Raw genomic sequence first — 18,758 nt, 5'->3', positions numbered from 1 at the left:
AATTAGCCAGGCGTGGTGGTGCACGCCTGTAATTCCAGCTACTTGGGAGGCTTTGGTAGGAGAATCGCTTGAACCCAGGAGGCAGAGGTTGCAGTGAGCCAAGATTGCACCACTGCACTCCAGCCTGGGCGACAGAGCAAGACTCCATCCCAAAAACAGAAAAACAAACCACACCTCTGCACTTCAAATATACACATGAGCACTATTCATCTTAATCATCTCTCAAAGTGAATAATTGGCTTTCAAAGGTTGTTCCTCTCCCCCTTTTCAAGAGCAAGCAGAGAAAAAACAAAACAAGTGCAGGCTATTGCCAGATAGATACCCTCCTGCATGATCTACAGTCACTGCTTTGTGGCTCCAAGCTGGGGTCCAGTTGCGCTGCAAAGATTCCACACCAAAAAAACACAAAATAACATCACTTACGAAAGCTTTTAGCATTTAGGGGCAAACAATGATGATTCTACATTTTAATTTATACTGAGAAAAGAGCATAATTTTTTCTCTTTTCTGTTGTGAATTCAATTCTCTAACAGGGCCAAATTTGATTAGACCAACACAGGCTGAATTTAAATGTGTAGATTTCAGGTGATTTGTTTCTTACTTTCTGCAAAGGTGCTGATATCTCATAAGATTTCACCAGGGCTTCTTCTAGCCAGAAGACATGTCCTTTGACAGCCAATGTGACCTTCGTAGCTCTGAGCCAGGTGGGGAGCAAATCTCTTACATGCTCTAATCCTCTAAGTGTGTTTTGGAAACAGGACTTTCATGTCTCCCTATTAGATGCTCTTTACTTAGAACCAAACAGCATTATAAAGTAGACTTCCTAGGGCACTCTCTTTCTGGTTAGTAATTTAACTAGAATAAATTGAATGCTCTGGATGTTTTCTTCCTCCTCCTCCAACTCCTCTTCTTCCTTCTTCTTCATCATTGTCAACATCATCAGACACTGATAATACAGCAAATCTATGAAAGAGTTATTCTAAACACTAAGTTGTCCCAAATTAGCTCAGAAGGTCTTGCCAAACCCTGAATACAAAAAAGGGCAGGAATAAGTTTGTTGCAAACTAATTTTCAATTTATTATGAAGAGAATGGGCATTTATTACGAGGAGAATGGACAGTCTCGCTCTGTCACCCAGGCTAGACCCCTACTTTGTACAGCTTCTTTACATGTGTCATCTTATTTATCTTCACAATGGTCTTGTAATTGTAGTTGGCATTATTTCCAACTCAGAAAGGTTAAGTAATTTGCCCCTGGTCACCCCAGCAGTAAGTATGTACTTACTCTCTGACATTCCATCTGAGATTTTTTTTTTTTTACCTAAACTCAGTTTTCTTATTCAATTCAATTGATATTTATTGAGTACCTATTATGTACTAGCTACTTACTTGTACTAAGAGCTGAGTATACACAGTTAAATAAGACATAATGTCTTCCTCCATAGAGTTTTAGGCTGGCAAGGGAAACAGGTATAATAAACATAAAAGATACAATTGTCATAAATGCAAAAATGAATATATATATGAGGTATAAAGTAAGATAAAGAGGGGCATGATTAATTTCATTTAAAAGAGCAAAATCATAAAAGACTTACTATGAAATTTTAAAGAAAGAGAAGGAGTATGCCATGCAGATAAGAATAAAGGCTACATGTTGCAGACAGGCCATTTCCCTGTTTAAATAGAAGCTGTCTTCAGCCAAGGGCATCTGGAGTAGAAAGCCTTTCAGTCTTGAAAGTGGATCTGAGGCACTATGATATCTGAGGCAAAGAAATTTTATACACTTCCTTAAATGATTATTTTATAGTAAGCTAGAATTTGTGTATGAATTTTGCTAACAGCCTAGATGTGGAATTTTTAAAGCAAGAGGAATATGTTCACATTCAGGTGGCATGTTTAAAGAAAAAGAAATTTTTTTCATATCTGGGAACATTGTATTAGTTTCCTATTGCTGCTGTAACAAATTACTACAAATTTAGTGGCTTATTACAGCACAGTTCTATTCTCTTACAGTTTTGGAGGCCAGAAGTCTGAAATCAGTTTCACTAGGCTAAAGTCGAGGTGTGAGCAAGGCTAGTCCCCCGTGAAGACTCTATAAGAAATCCATTTCTTTGCGTTTTTTAGCTTCTGGAGGCCACCTATACTTCTTGGCTTGTGACCCCCTTCCTCACAGCCCTCCAACCTCTTGTTTTCATTATCTCACCTTCTATTTCCTCCTTTGACCTTGCCTACCTCTTACATGGACCTATGTGATTATATTTAGGACACACTCATATAATCCAGGAAAATCTCCCCATCTCAAAACCCTTAATCACACCTTCAAAGTCCCTTTCAGCATAGCAAGTAACATTCACAAGTTCTCAGGATTAGGATATAGATATACTTGGGGGCCATCATTCAGCCTACTGCACACGGGCATTATGGTCAAAACTTCTTGCATTGGCACTACTTATTGGTTGCATTTGTCTGGTGATTGTTAGAATGTCTGTGCTAATTTACACTTGTCCAGGTCTGCCTCCTTTTATAACATCAAGATAACTAGGGGCAAATAATGTATTCTCTAGCAAACCCCTGATATGTTTGAATAAAGTTTAAAAAACTTTCTCTTTCTATTCTGACTAAAGGAAGCCAAAGCAAGAGCACATTGAGAAACCTTCATACCTATGCTAATGGAGACTTGAAAATTAAGGAAAATCTATAGAAATCATGGAGGAAAAACAGACATTCTTGAAATGCCACCTGAAACAGAGAGGGGAAAGAAATTCCCTTATGCCTCCCTTCCTCCTACCTTCCAATCTCCTGTTAGTTCCTCCCATTGGCTGAACCTAGTCAGAAGTGATTTTCCCAGGGAGCAAATTCCAAATTACATGCAAATTCCATGTAATTTGCATGAAGTCAGCACTTACGATATAAAACAGAGCAGGAGAAGTAAGGGAATTAGATATGAGAGAAAATGATCATTACATAAACTGAATCTTGGAAAAACCAGGGTTGAAGTTCTTACTAAGTTTGTCCTGGTTATTCCTGCCTCATCCTCTTCAATTTTGCCTAAATATCTAGGCATTCTTTGCATAGAAAGAATTTCCTCACTTCACTGTTTCTTTACAACCTGAGTCATTAGTGACGGCACTATTCATTGTGTATGATTTCAAGATCACTTTCCTGACCAGGCCTTGGAATTTCTTAGTCTTTCTCCCTTTCAGCACCAGGAGGGAATAGGAGCTGGGAGGAGCTGGGAGAAGCTGGGGGCTAGTGGGGCATATTGTATTTACCAGTCACTGGGCTTGATCACAGAACTGGAAAATAGAATGCCCAGCAGGAAAAATTCCTCGCTTCACAGTGGATTTTGATCAAATACTAACTATCCTGAGTATATTTTAAAATTTGTACTGTGGTTCCTATACTTAGAGGCCAGTGCTTTAAACTCCCCACTCAGCCCTACTTCCATTGAGCAGTCCTTCTCCCCCAACCCCGTGTTGTGCCTGGTCTCTAATCCAAGCTTTTACCAGACCCACGAGACCATCCTAATTGGATTTTAATTTCATAATAATCTTTAGCAACACATTGAGTTCAATTCATTATAGCCCTGAGTAGAAATGCAAATGAAATAGAGCTCCCATCTCTGGCCTTGAGAAGCTGCCGCTGCTACTTCTTTTTAACTTTTAAAAGGTATAAATGAAGTTTCAAAGAAATGTACAGAGAGCTCCTGTGCACCTTCCACACTGCCTCTTCCCAATGTTGACATAATTCATAGCTATGGTGCAGTGTTGAAACCAGGAAATGTCTACATCCACAGAGAAGCAGCTTCATTTTGTAAGTTTAAGAAGACTCCTCAGGGCCGGGGATGGTGGTGGTAGGCAATATTGTAGTAGTAATATTAATCCCATATACTCACACAATGCTTTTGTACTTTTTAAAGCGCTTTTATCCCTTCCCATGAATGTAGGGGTTCTATTAGCAAGTTCCATATTCAGCCAAGGGTTGCTGACACCTCAGTTTTACTTGGTAATTCAAAAGCCAGAGATTTTATTATAAGGGGCTGCTTCCCATTTTCTCATAGAAGGACACTAACATCAAGTTATCCCATCAAAAGATGACTTAGTCCCCTTTGTCCTGTATTTTCTATTGATTGAAAGAAATGTCTCCTCTTCAGAGGCAGAAGAGGCATAGTCCTTGCCTCTATGTAGCTGCTCCATTTTCTCTGATACGCCTTCCTTCACCCCTACACCTAGTCTTCTAGTCTACCCAATGCTTCCTCATCCTCTAAGATTAGGTCTAGGTTTAACTCTTCTTAAGTACCATCCTCTTTGTACTTCCTCTCTGTACTGTGTGTACCAACACAGGTCTTTGTTCATGCCTTAACAAACTTGCTGTCTGTTTTCTTGCCTGTGTCCCCTAATCAACAGAGAGTCCTTTGATGGCAGGAATTATATGTTTAAATCTTAATTTCTATCCCCAGCACTTGTTGTAAATGGATTAATAGACAGATTCATGGAATAATTCTGTGTCAATCTGGAAAGGTAGGAAAGCTTTAATAAAAACTGAATAAAAGGTATAAAAATAAATAAATTCTAGCTTATCTTCTCTTGAGGTCTTCTGTACTTTTTTGCAGATGTCACAAGGTTTGGGGATATAGAACATGTGATGATGACAGAGCTGGATCCATATGAACTTTTCAAATAGACTGATGACAAGAAAGCAGCCAGATTAAATTAAATAGAATTAAATATAAATTTTGAGTTCCTTGTTAAATGTGATAATTTAAACACCTGCCTATATTTTTGTTCCCTTCCAAAACTCCACTAAAGTAACAATTCAGGAATTTAAATAGGTAAAAAATCTAAGGTCCAAAAAGAAGTCAGTCAAGACAACACATGTAAGATATATGAGCAAAACTTTGGAAGCTGGAATGCTGATGATTGATTGGAAAATGACAAATCAGAGCTGAGAAAGCAGAAACCCAAGTATTTACAGGAATATGAAGCTAATGAGATGTGCAGAATCCTGGAAGGACTCGGGTATTAAAGGCCTTGGGTATCTGAAGGCATGGGTGTGAGGAAGGCCTGAAAACACAAAGATTATTTAGAAGTTTTAAAAGGAGCAGCTACAGCTTCAAATTCTCTCTTCAACCTGCCAATCATTCCCACCCAACCAATGTTTCCTCTTTGGAAAGACTGAACCAGATTGAACCTGAGGCATCAGACATGGATGATGGTGGGGGTAAAATGCTGCACAGAGAACACAGATATAAAAGAAGGTATTTAGTGAATTATGAGACATACCCCCGCCCCCACCCTTGTCTAAGCCCCACTCCTCCCTTCACTCCCAGAACCTGGTAACCAGGCTTTTAACCTGAAAGAAATGATATTAAGAGACTCTGGGGAAATTGACTTGGCATAGAGATTTATAGGTCCTGATATTTGAGTGTCTCCAAAATGAACATGTCTCTTGTTTACCACTATTCAACAATACTTGCCTGCACAGAGAGCTTCCAGTCAGCATTTTAGTGCCTCATCATTAATTTGGACTTATAAGCAAGGATCACCAGACACCTGAGGACATCCTTAAAACAAAACAGAATCACAAAGAATCCAGAGAATCAAGAGGTAATCCAGAGAATGGAGGGAAACATCAAAATACCTCTAATTAATATACTTAAGAAGATGAGACACCCATTAATTGAGAACAGTAGCTTTTAAAAAGGAACATTTAGGGAAGAAAGAGCTTTTGGACATTTAAATGTATTAGATCACACCTGGAATATCATGTTCAGTTCTAGGAGGACCCTCCCACACCCCCATCTTAAGAGGGGCATTGAGAAAGTAGAGGTTGCCCCGAGGAAATCAGAACCTGGATGTATTCATTCATGCACATACATGTGCATATGGCAAACATTTGTCATTTGCCTTCATGAGCCAACCAGACACAGTTCTAGGAGTGAAGGAACCAGAAAAGATCCAGAGGAGGCTGAGTGCTCAGGAGTTGGGAAAGGATGGAGACAGATGGTACAAAATAAAGTACAGTGGTGAGCAGTGTGTGAGAGAAGAGGAGAGACCAGCAAAAGTGTCTACAAAAAGCCCTAAGGGGAGCAGCTGGAGGATGTGAAGGGGAGAAGGTGTGTTACCAAAAGAACAGAAGAAATTCGAGCTTTTCCTTCCTTCTTTCCCTCTCTCTTTCCCTCCCTCCCTTCCTTCCTTCCTCTCTCTCTCTCTCTCTCTCTCTCTCTCTCTGTTTCATATCTGAAAGGCTATTAAATAGAGGGAGAGAATTTGTTCTATATAGGAGATAAAAAAGGATTCAGATAATGACACAAAATGGGAAACAAACTAAGCTGTTTGGGCAAGGAATATTAAATTCCTACTCAAGACTGGCTTTTGTCTGAAAGGTGTTCTTTTCACATCCTCTTGCGTCCAGATAAATCCAAAATGTGCCAGATAGAAACCTGCTGTTTCTGCTATAGTTCTCCACTGAACCAAGCTAGCTTAATAAGCTCTTTGTATCTGTTAGTTTATTCTAAAATCGATCAAACATAAGTAGATTGTATCAAAGAGGATAATTTTTAAAATTGATTTATAGAAACCAGCTCTGTTTTGGTTAAAATAAATAGGAAAATTGTTGAAATGCGATGATTCCTGGCTCTTGGATTTAAAGCATGAATACCATTCTCAAGCAAGTCCCACAAAATTCAGGCACAGACTAAAGGAGATGGAGAATAAATTTTCCAGCAAATAACAATGGAAAAAACTTACCCTGTAACTGTGCTATAACAACCCCCAGAATCGGGCTTCAGTCATCCTGCATCTCCCAAATTTTTAGCCTTTCGTTGTACAAACTGCAAATAATTGACACCAGGCTCTGAGTCAGCTTTCTGATCCTCACCCTCATGGTTCAAATTGGAGTCTAATTATAGGAGCTACTCCTACACCTCCATAGGCAGCATGCTTGGGATTTTTTCTTAAATTATTAATCAGAGGAAAGATAAATTTGCCTGTTTTAGTTATACGGGGATGAATTGTCTCCTAGCCGATTTTTATTTATTTATGCATAAAAGTCTATTTTTAATGGTTACCTACTTTTATTATTTCCTTCCCTGAGTCTGGAGGATAGAATGGTCAGATTAGTGTATGTTTCACACAACCCTATCTGTCATTGCAGCACAGCCCTCATCTATAAATATTCCTTAGGCTCTGGCGTATAAATTGCTTCAATTGTTAAAGTGTATAAATTGCTTCAATTGTTAAAGATGTATCTTCCCATATTCCCAGTCACTGGAATTCAGAGAGCCTAGGTCATAATGATATCCCTTTAAACCCAATGTGTCCCAACATGGACTCAGTGTCATTTTCTTTTCTTCCTCTCAATGGCAGCTCCTTTCTGTTCTCAATCAGTTGCCCAAGCTGTAAACCTGAGGGAACCTTGGACACTTCCACTCTTTCTCATGGGCCACACTGAATTAATCAGCAAAGATTCTTATTTACACTTACCAAATGTATGTCCCTTCTCCATTCCCATCTTCTTCACCATTTCTCACCCAACCGGTGAAAGAGATGCCTAAATGACCTCCAGGTTTTTAGGCTATCCAGGCTTTCCATCATAATACTGGGGACTAAGTGACAAATATCATATATCCCTTAAAAAAACACTCAATGATTTTGTAATATCTTTGTTTTAGAGGTCAAATTTATAGCAAATGGTACTGTGCAGTGAATGGTATAGGGTTATATTTCGGCCTCACTTAAGTGACAATTCCAAATCCATGTACAACCAGGAAGTTCTTCACTTTCTCATAGATCCTTTACCAAAAATTAGGGGAACAATTTTTTAGAAAAAAATTACTGAAATAAGCAAAAGAAATTTCTTTTCTGCGTCATTGAAGTAACTAAACTGAGCATGAAATTGTTACCATAAATTGCACTGAGGAATTTCTATTCAGCTCCTGTTTATGAGTTTGGGGGCTGTGGGTAAGTTCCCATTATGTGATTTTTCTGGCTGCATAACACAAAATACTTGCAATATTAATATGATCAATAGGAACACATTCAGCATCTCAAGGAGTAAAAGGTAATCTTCAGATTGAGGGAGAATCTAGCTAGGTGATTTTTAGGATTCAGAAATAGATAATTATGTTGAGAACGAAGTTATGAGTATAAACAATTCTCTCAGTCCGTCTCTCTGCTGATTCTTCCTTTCACCTCAATTGAAAATTGAAAATTATTTTAGTGGGAGAGCTGTAGAGGAGTAGAACATATTTATCGAATTCTCCACATTTTGAAATGGCTGGTTCACTTTCTTATCAGGAAGAGGGAGAGATGGCCACATTAGCAGCCTCACTCCATCAGTTAGACGTATGTCAGGTACCTGCAATGTGCTTCACAGATTCTAAGCACGTACTTACAGATAAATAGTTGTATGTATGCTGAGTACTGCAAAAGAAAAATATCTGTTGTATTTGAAGGAAAGACCTGTTGTATCTCAAAATGATATTTTGAGAAGCTTTCATTTGAGGAGTATACTGGGGAACTCAAACAAAGCCTTTTCATTTTGATCATGCCAAATCACCTATAGAATTAACTTATAGACATGTATCTATAGTCATATCAGAAATTGGCTGCTAAATGGTTACTTAGGGTAACCAAACAAGTCTGAGACAGCCATGGACCTGTTCATGTCAGGAACAAAACAGAGAAAAGTAGTCACTTGTAGAAGAAAGTCTAGAATCAATGCAGAAAAAAAAAAAAAAAAAAAAAAAACCTGAATGAAACTACTACTAGAAGACTTGAGTTTGAGTCCCAGCTCTGCTGTGTGGCCTTGGATAAACTGACTAGCCTCCGTGAGCCTCCATATTCCCTTAGTGGTCTTCCCATTGTGGCTCTACTTACCTAGGAATAGTGGTGTATTAGTTTGTTTTCATGCTGCTGCTGAAGAAGCAAGTCACATTTTGCATGGATGGCGTCAGGCAAAGAGGAAACTTAGATATTATTTTAGCTCCTGGCTCCATGATTTTTATACAGAAGAACAAGACAAATTCAGCAAAGATTTAATATTTGAGTTTGCCAAGGAAGGTTTTCTTATCTAGTGGATGCAGTCTTAGGTACTATGCCTTAAATTAGAAGGCACAGTTCCTAGTTCCTTCTTCTGATGCACCATTAGCTATAAATCACACCAATTAAACTACAGCTTGTGCATCCACACTCTGGCACTTTCACTCAACCTGCCAATAAAATCTTGAGAGAATCACCATTGGCAGCTAGGCCCTAATAATATCTGAAGTTTCCATTTTCCCCCACAGAGTTTCACATTTACTCTCTCATGCATGATGCCCTTTGTGGCTTTATTTTTACGGCTAAGACAGGAATCTAATTCCACTTTTGAGATAAATCTCAGAGAGAGGAAGTAGTCGTGTAGGCAGGTTGGGATATTTTTAAAAAACTGCATTGGTATGAATTACTTTTGTCACCACTTTCTATTTATACTGTACAATTCAATTTACCAAACATTTTTATCTGTTTCTTCATTTGATCTTCACAGCAATCTTGTAATGTAAGCAGGAAATGAGTGATGTCTCCATTTTATAGACAGGGAATATAAAGCTTCAAGAGAGCCTCATCGTTTTTTTAATTCATTTATTGAGCAACTAGTTTGTTCCTAACAATGGACTATGCCATTTACAACTGCTGTTTCATTTACCTTTCAAAAAATTTGATCAGGTAACTACTTTTTTTCTGTTGTGCATATGAGAAAACTGAGTATTCTCTAAATAGAGTATCTTATGCAAAATCCACACTAAAAATCAATAATAAACTTATGATTCAAACATGAATCAGATTTATCTCAGAGCCTTAAAAAATAATAATACATCAGTTACTCCTGTCACCCAAAGAAAACAAGCTTTGCCAACTTCAGGAAGTTTCTGTGTTGACTCCATTTTGCAATAAGCCTGATAATCAGAGAAAATCTGCCTTTATGAATCTATAAAACAAAGCATGCATGAAGCCAAATTGAAATTTGATGTGTGTAATTTTCAGAGTTATATGCATATTATATGAAATAGCTAGTTAGAGATTCAGATTGTTATTTGCCTATAAAAGTTATTTTATTTCACACATTAAAGAATTCCTGAGTGTTTGGCTGAAACCTCTGTAAAGTTTCTCCATCCAAGCTGCAAGAGATTGTTCTAGTCAAAACAAATGATCCCAATTCTATCTGAAAACAGAGAAGGGATGAGGAGGAATGGAGAAAGACATCCTTTAATTCAGTGTGTTATTAAAAATTATTCTAAAAGGCTGATCTATTTAGTATTAGATCTGGTAAGCTAAAGGATCATTTCTGTTTATCAGAACTCTTCATTTAACTCATCCAATTCAGCAAGCACTTACATTAGTATTTATTAGCTGATAACTGTGTGCCACACTCTATGCCAAGTGTTAGGGATACAGAAAAAAACATGATAACATCCATGCCCTCATGGTATCCATAACTGAGCTATTAATGGTCAATAGCAAAGAAGTACAAGAGATAGGTGCATACGTCCTCTTCCTTTGCGGAGTGCAGAAAAGGTAGATTCTTGCTATTGTCTAGAATTTCTGGTTAAGTTGGATTCTGATGAATTTAGTTCATAATCTATTTGTCTGTCTCCATCTCTGTATCTCTCTCTCTCTATGTCTCTCTCTCTCTCTCTCTCATTCTCTCTCACACACACATACACACACACTCTCTCTCTCTCTCTCTCTCTCGGATTTGTAAGCCAAACATCTGTAAATCTTTAGCAATGGAAAATTCCATGTCACCACTTCAACACAGAGGCAGGTTGGCAACTTGAGAGATGAGCTAAGTCAGGAGTTGAAGTAAAAGCTAGTAAAATCCTTAGGCAGTAGCCTGGAGAGATCCACCCCAAATTGTTCCAGTCACCAGAGCTCAGTGCTCTTGACGGAGGTGGGCATTCCAATGCGTATCTGGGAGGGGAGCCACGCTCCTCAAATAGTTCCTAATGGCACCCTTCCAGACAGGATGACTTGAAAAGCAGCCAGGGTGAGAAAAGCTCTAAGTGTATCTCTAAAGCCTAAAGTAATGTGACTGGGCCCCTTCTGTGCATATCTGGCTCTGAAATTCCAGGAAAACTAGAAAAAGAAGAGGTGATGAAATGGCAACCATCTAATATTTTCTGGCTCCAAATAATTAAAATTATTTTTGTATCATCATATGAAAGAATGTTGACAAAGCATTGCTTCTTGAAATTGACGTATAAATAGTGTGCTATGGCAAATCCTCTTAGGTGTGACTATTTGGTTAAGAGTCCAATGGAAAGAGAGCAGTAGTATATTTGTTTGGGATTTTCTAGTTCTAAACTTCTGAGTTATCATATTTCATTGATTATAAGACTTACATCTTCCCCTCTCCACAAAATACATTTCAGCTTGTGAAATCAGAAGAGTCTTTTGTCCACCCTCTCCAAAAAAAAGATGCTTTTATTCATTGATGGTGCTTTTTAAAATCGATACTGCTTAAAAGGATGGAAATAAATTACACTCTCTTGGATATTCAGAACAACAATATATAGGGGTAGGGATGATTTCTACATTTTACAAATAAGAAAACAGCATCTCTGAGTGGGTATGGTATTTTCTTAACATCTCTCAGAGCCAGGACTCAAATCCAGAAACTCTGATTCCAAGGTACTGCTTTGAACACCAAGTTGCTCTTCTCACTCTATAAGTAACCAGATAGTTCACAAAGATTTAACCTGCCCCAATTTGTCCATTTTAACATGGAACTGACTGTATTAGCGTATTTCCATGATAGAAGGGTTTCTTGATATCCTGTTACCATCTAAAAAGAACATGATACTCCTCAAATGGAGCAGATATTTAAATACCAAATGCTCTTTTTGTATTCACAAGAAGAAACTAGAAAATTACAAGCAACTATGCACTATCCTGTGAGCCTCTTGAGGAAAAAAATCTTTTCAGTGGATTCAGTATCCCTAGCAATTAGAATTGTGCAAGACATGTAATAAACCCTGAAGAAATATTTACTGAATAAATGAAAGAAGGATGTTTCCACCAAAGAAATGGAAACATTTATCATTGCTCACAGCATCTCATTCCTGGAGCAGTGATTAGATGCTCTGCTAAGAATAGATGTAAACCATTTCTGCTTCATCGTTACCATGTACCCTTCCTGAGCTTCAGTAACAATGAGGGTCACATCCAGGTAAACAATATTGTGACCGCCAACAGACTACACACCATTGACATTTACCCCAGCCGTATTGGAAGTTGTCCTAAAGCACAAATTTCCTTTATTATAAGACACCAAGAGCTTCTAGTTCAGATGTGTCTATTTAAAGCATCGCATGTGTACAGCAGGTGGTCTCTTCAAACTAATTCTCCTGTAGTGTGGAAATGGATAACTCAGCAGGAAAGTAGTCTCTGTTGCTTGGATGTGCAGAGTCCTGTTAACAGCTCAGTGATCTTACCAGTTGTTGTTAAAGCTGCACACATGTTTATAATGAACAAACAGAAAGAGGGTGCCACTGTCACCATTAGTGCCACTGAGAACTGCATATGTCTTTGTCCTGACAGGAGTCACCAAAGTAATAACAGCAACACCTATCTTATATTTTCAGAACACTTCAGTCAAATCTCATTTTGAGTCTCACAACCACTTTGTGATGTGAACCTCACAATTTGTAGATGAACAAACTGAGGTTCAGTAACTTCCCAAGGCCCCATTAGTAATAAATGACAAGATTAAGACTAAAAGCTGGCCTTCTAACAAAGAGTTTCTTTTTTTTTTTTTTAATTTTACTCCCAGTACCTTTTTTTTTATTATTATACTTTAAGTTTTAGGGTACATGTTCATAACGTGCATGTTTGTTACATATGTATACATGTGCCATGTTGGTGTGCTGCACCCATTAACTCGTCATTTAACATTAGGTATATCTCCTAATGCTATACCTCCCCACTCCCCGCACCCCACAACAGGCCCCGGTGTGTGATGTTTCCCCTTCCTGTGTCCATGTGTTCTCATTGTTCAATTCCCACCTATGAGTGAGAACATGCGGTGTTGGGTTTTTTGTCCTTGCGATAGTTTGCTGAGAATGATGGTTTCCAGCTTCATCCATGTCCCTACAAAGGACATGAACTCATCATTTTTTATTATTCACAATAGCAAAGACTTGGAACCAACCCAAATGTCCAACAATGATAGGCTGGATTAAGAAAATGTGGCACATATACACCATGGAATACTATGCAGCCATAACATAGAGTTTCTAACCCTTCTCCCTCCATTCATGGCTTCCTCTTATCTGGCAATCGTGAGACCCCTGGATGAGGTCGTGACTGATCGGGGGGCATGCTGCCCACCATCTCACTTGGGAAAGGGGGAGGGCAGGCCATGGCCTCATGCTATTGCCTAACCCACTGAGTGTATCGTTTTCTTATCTCAGAACCAAAGTAAGCCACCTGAGTCTCGAAGACATGAGCAGCCGGGCAGTTTTAATCAATGCAGATCAATCCTACTGCATTAAACAAGGCCAGCCTTCTCACAGGAGGCAATGCCTCCTTTTCTGTGTGAATGGTAGATTTGCATTCTGAGTCGCCTTACTCACCCTTAACAAATTGCAAGCAAGTGTATGGCAGAGCCCCCTCACTGTGTAGTTTGTGGTGTTCACACCTGTGACCTTGCTCCATCCAAGTGTCCATCAGTAGCTCAAGGCCTTGAGACAATACTGATGAAGGAAGTCACTGATATTCCTGAAAACAGCAGCAGCTTTGGAATTGGACATTATTCTCCTGGACTCCAAGGACTTATGAGAAGTACCCTGAGTGGTTGCCTAGCAGATGAGAAGTTCCACCTGATGGCAAGTGTCCCAAAGTATGGCCATCTGTGGCTCATTCCTATTTGACCTGGTGAAGACATCAATTCATAACAGGTAGAGGGAGGCTGTAACAGGGGGCTCTAGGAGCAGACACAGGTTTCCATTTTACTCAGTACAGAAAGGGGTTACAATTTTCACAAGTGATGAACAAGAATAGGTGATGAATTACACACAGAAGTAATAGAAAGAATTGAGAGTCATTACCAAGCACCAGTCTTTTAGATCCATCAGCTCTCTCATAATCTTCTCAACAGATCTTGAGGTAGGTCCAATTCTTATTCCTATTTTACTTGAGAAAATTAAGCACAGAGAGGTTAATAACTTTCACAGTAATGTATAGCTATTTAGTGGCACAACCAGGATTTTGACTCCATCTCCATAACCCAAATCTTGTACACTTTTTACTATTATCATCCATCTTGTTCAAGTGAAAACAAATGCCAGAACCCCAAATTAAATTCACCTAGTCAGGAACAACTGGCTTTACATACTCAAAAATGTGGAGGAAAAAATGGGTTATCATACATAGAGGTGGGGAAAGAACTAGCTGGAGGTAATGTTTCATGAAGGTCCTCTAAAACGTTTGCTTAGGAGTTGGGTTTCAGTGGTTTGCTTCTTGTTACAGAAGAAAATCCCCAAAAAACATAAAATAACTTGTAATTTAAAAAGTATTTACCGGACACCTATTTCATGCAAAGCAAGACAGAAGAAAGTGCTGCAATTTTAATATTGTTTTATACCTCGGCATGATCATGCTTAATTTTCCTGTCAGTGTCCTATTCTGGAAGCAAATTCTTTCAGGTTCTGACTTGTTCAAAACTATGAAAGTCCTGTCTATACAGAAGGTAGAATGATAGACCCTGAGGTTTGGGAATAGAGGTGAGTGAGGCATCCCAAGTCTCCAAGTAGCTTACAGTTTGATAGAGGGAAGACCAGCACACACCTGACTAACACAATAGATGAAGGGAAGAAGAGCAAGATGTCAAGAGGGGAAGGGTGGAGAATTGAGGAGGCCTTACATTCTAAACAAGCCTTACATTCTAAACAATTGTGGTGTTATAACCAATGTCGTGATGTCATGGAAACAAAATGGCTTCACGGCGATCCAGGGTTGAATCCTAGTTCCATGTCCAATGAACTCTGTTACCTAGTAGCTCTATGACTTTCGTGAAGTTAGTTAACCTCTCTGAACCTCTGTTTCCTCATCTGTAAAATAATATATCTACCTCAGAACTTTCTTAGGAAAAATAATATATTTTTTAAAGTATGTAGTACAGATCCTAGCTCATTGCAGGTGCTCAGTAAACATGAATTCCACATTGGATGATATAAAGATTGAAGCATTTGAAAATTTCATTTGAATGTTCTCCTGAGGCTTAGAATCAAGACAGTGTTATGAATTTGACTGAAAAATGTTCCAAAGGGACAGGCATAGATATGAGTAAAACATTTGAGGAAGAGATAATTAATTTTTAATGGATATGGTAGTTAGGTTTTTCTGTTTTAACTTGTTGAGAAATACAATTTCAGTACTTCTATAAAACATAAAGACTTATATTTCACAATTTGTGTAGCAGGTTTCCTGTTTACTTCTAGAGCATTTCTAACTATAAACTTGTTTATCTCCAAGAAGCTGGAGACAGAGCTCTGCCGCCACAGACACACCATTTATATTTATAAACCCAGATCTTACTAGTTTTACTATGTGTAATTTCTTGCATCTATGTTTAGTTTTCAAAGAAAAGTAGCAAAGAGACAGATAAGCACCTCTGACACAGGATTTACATTAAGATGACTGTCAAAGTAGGAAAGATGAAAACAGGATAGATTCCAATTAAGGCAAATGCGGTATAAATCATTCATATTGGGGAATTTTAACACCATAGAATGTCATGCAGTCAAAACATTTTGAAAGCATGGCAGAAAACATTTTGGGTATCTAATAAGCCATACTGTAAGGCAAATATAATTTATTATTAAGGTAAGTATCCTATTGTGTTATAAAAAATGTGGCAGCTACAAGAGCCTAAGTGTTGATTGTATATAGATGAAGTGTCAGAGAATTGTTTCCACTGTATGACATGATTGAGATGGAGAGATCCTAGAGAACAATAAAAATAACAGAAGAATTTGGAAGTGGTAGTGATTTGACAGAAATAAAGCCTTGGAATTAGAATATTTAGTTTTGAAAAAAGTAGTACTAGGGGAGACGCATGTTCATCTTTCTCATTGCAAAAACATGAAAATGAAAATGGACAATTTCAGTATCTGGAGCCAATTTATAACTGAATTCATCTAGGTATTCTACTCCCTCATTTATTTTTTATTCACTCAAAAAAAAGTTTATTGAGCATCTCAGACACTATGTTGGGAAAAGGAAGTTCCAAAAAGAATGAAAAATATTTCCTGCCCTCAGAGGGCTCAGTCTAATGGAAGATGAACAACTGTACAAATAACTGCAAGTTGGTGTGATGAATACAATGAAGTAGCAAAGTGATTAAATGAGGGTTGGGACTTGCACAGAGTTAAATGTTTAAGAAGGGGCAGCTGGAAGATGGGATCTCCTGCTTTTATCATGTGTAGTAAAGTCATCAAAGGTATAAAGGAGAGTGTCCCATCTCTAGATGGGAGATTTAGTGGTACTCAGAGGTGACAAGTAGTATTTATCAAGCGGCAATGTAAAGCATGGATCAGAAAAAGTTAAGAGTTCCTGATCTGTGTTCCAGACAAGGCCATTTTCTTCTCTTGGAAATGCTATTAGAGGCTGTATGATTTTTGTGCGAAGGTTTGACCAGTAGTTCCACTTCTGGTGCTCTACTAACCTGCTGTCAACATGCACACGTACACCAAGATCCCTGTTTATGATAGCAAAAAGCTGGACAAGCCTAAATATCTAATGATAAGGGAGTTGTTAAATACAGTCTAAACTATGGAATAGAGTATTAAGAGTATTAAGAAAAATGATATTTATGTATTTGGTAGAAGGCAGGAAAATATCCAAATTACACTATTAAAAAGGGGGAAAAAGTCTTAATACATTAAATAGCTATGGTTTTGTTTGTATGGGTATGTGTGTATGTACACACACAGCTACCCACAAACACACACATACATATCCAGCACACAACCATACATGTACCACTAGGGTAAGCTGTAGAGAAAGAGAGCAGTGAGAGAGAAGGTAAGGGAAGGCAGAAGAGACGAGAGCCTCTCAATTTTTATCCTGTGTTTTTCTATATATTTCAAAATTTTCAACATCCATAGACTTCGTTTTGTAATTTAAAACAGAAATGAGATAATGCCTATGAAGCATTGAGCATATTGTCTGCCATGTGGTCAGCAATAAATGTTAATTGACTCTTCCAAGGTGGCAAGAAAATACGACTTGCTCAAAATGATTTAAATCTTTGTTACCCAAGCTGGAGTGCAGTGGTGAGATCATAAGTCACTGAAACCTTGAAATCCTGGGCTCAAGTGATTCTCCTGCCTCAGTCTCCCAAATAGCTGGGACTATATGTGTGTGTCACCACGCCTGGCTTGCATACAGTATCATATTGATGTTTATAAATAAATGTTTTCTCTCGCTAGAAAATGAAATACATTTTCCTAAATTATAGTCAATAGATTTTTACCTTAAATATGTTGTTAAATATGTGTTCTGCTTATTTAATCATTTAGGACTTAATTATTCAAAGCTAAGCATGAGCAGGAAGCCTTCCAAATCTGGATAATACCAGACTTTGCTTATGCACCAGAAATTTCCAGCCAACTATTATGGCTTTATCTGTTGTGTACTAAACTTTAAAAATATTTAATATTCAGAGTTTATTTTCCTGTTATCTATTTATTGCTGAAAACTAAGGTCAAATCTTTTAGAAAAGCTATCCCTACATTAATCAATACATATCCAGTAAGTTGAAATGAAATTACATTTTATAGAACTTTTTCTTATAAAGAATTTGAAACACTCTGTAAGTAGATCATCTTTTATTATATTCATTCATCCTTGTTTTATTAAAGTTGTGAATAAATTGAATTGAAAATCAAATTGTTTTCTGAAATGTACTGATATACTCTATTAAAATTCTTCATGGTGAGTTTCTTTGTAATTAAAAGAACCATTTATAATTTCAATTAACATTTTTAAGTTATTTGTGGGTAAGTTAAGCCTGCTGAATTTTCTAAAGCAAGACATTGTTTTGCCAAGGAAATGATAGAAGTTTCTAGGTTGTGATAAAAAATATTGAAACATCAAAAGCCGTTTCTTTTTACATGTTCATTGTGTTAATAAGTACCTTAGAACCTATTCTTTCTTTATTTTTATTGGATTGACATGCCAAAAATATTTTTTTCTATGAAACAATAGCAATGGTATAATATGCAGATTTCTTTGATTTTTTTATGCCCATAATTTTTAATGTTTGAAAATTTCTAAAATTTGGCATGTGGGCAAAGCTATAGGACTAAATTGAGGTATGATCCCACGTGGTCAACTTCTAGCAGACCCCCACCCCCTAACAAAACTTAGTTAAATTAAATGACATTTCTTACACAATTCATCACCAAACTCTTGATTGTCAGGTCTATCAGGCTGAGAGTAACTAGAGTCTCTCCTCAATACCCCATTGAGTTGGGATTCCCATGGAGTTTTTGTTTTTTGTTTTGTTTTTTTTTTTGCTTTTTGTTTTTGAGATAATTATATATTCACATGCAGCTGTAAGAAATAACTACTTTACTCAGTTTCTCCCAATAGTAACATTTTGCAAAACTATTGCATATTATCACAACTAGGATATTCACGTTGACACAATTCATCGATATTATTCAGATTTTCCCCAGTTGTGTGTGTGTGTGTGTTTAGTTCTGTGTAATTT

The 18,758-nt window shown here is 37.6% G+C and overlaps 1 protein-coding gene and 1 long non-coding RNA gene across 26 annotated transcripts in view; one reads left to right on the top strand and one right to left on the bottom strand.

The window, feature by feature from the left end:
• DLG2 (discs large MAGUK scaffold protein 2) overlaps nucleotides 1-18,758 on the top strand; it is a 2,173,778-nt gene that overhangs the window by 1,977,589 nt on the left and 177,431 nt on the right. The gene's annotated exons all lie outside the window — the stretch shown is intronic.
• Nucleotides 3,127-9,001, bottom strand: LOC134762103 (uncharacterized). Its single transcript, XR_010141743.1, has 3 exons — nucleotides 8,879-9,001; nucleotides 6,749-7,792; nucleotides 3,127-5,562 (listed from the first exon to the last, which is right to left on the bottom strand). It is a non-coding gene; the product is annotated as an uncharacterized LOC134762103 (long non-coding RNA).

This window comes from Pongo abelii, chromosome 9 (assembly GCF_028885655.2).
Source record: "Pongo abelii isolate AG06213 chromosome 9, NHGRI_mPonAbe1-v2.0_pri, whole genome shotgun sequence".
NCBI classification, from domain to species: Eukaryota; Metazoa; Chordata; class Mammalia; order Primates; family Hominidae; genus Pongo; species Pongo abelii.
The sequence above is the reverse complement of the archived record's forward strand: the minus strand, read 5'-3'. Positions and strand labels throughout refer to the sequence as shown.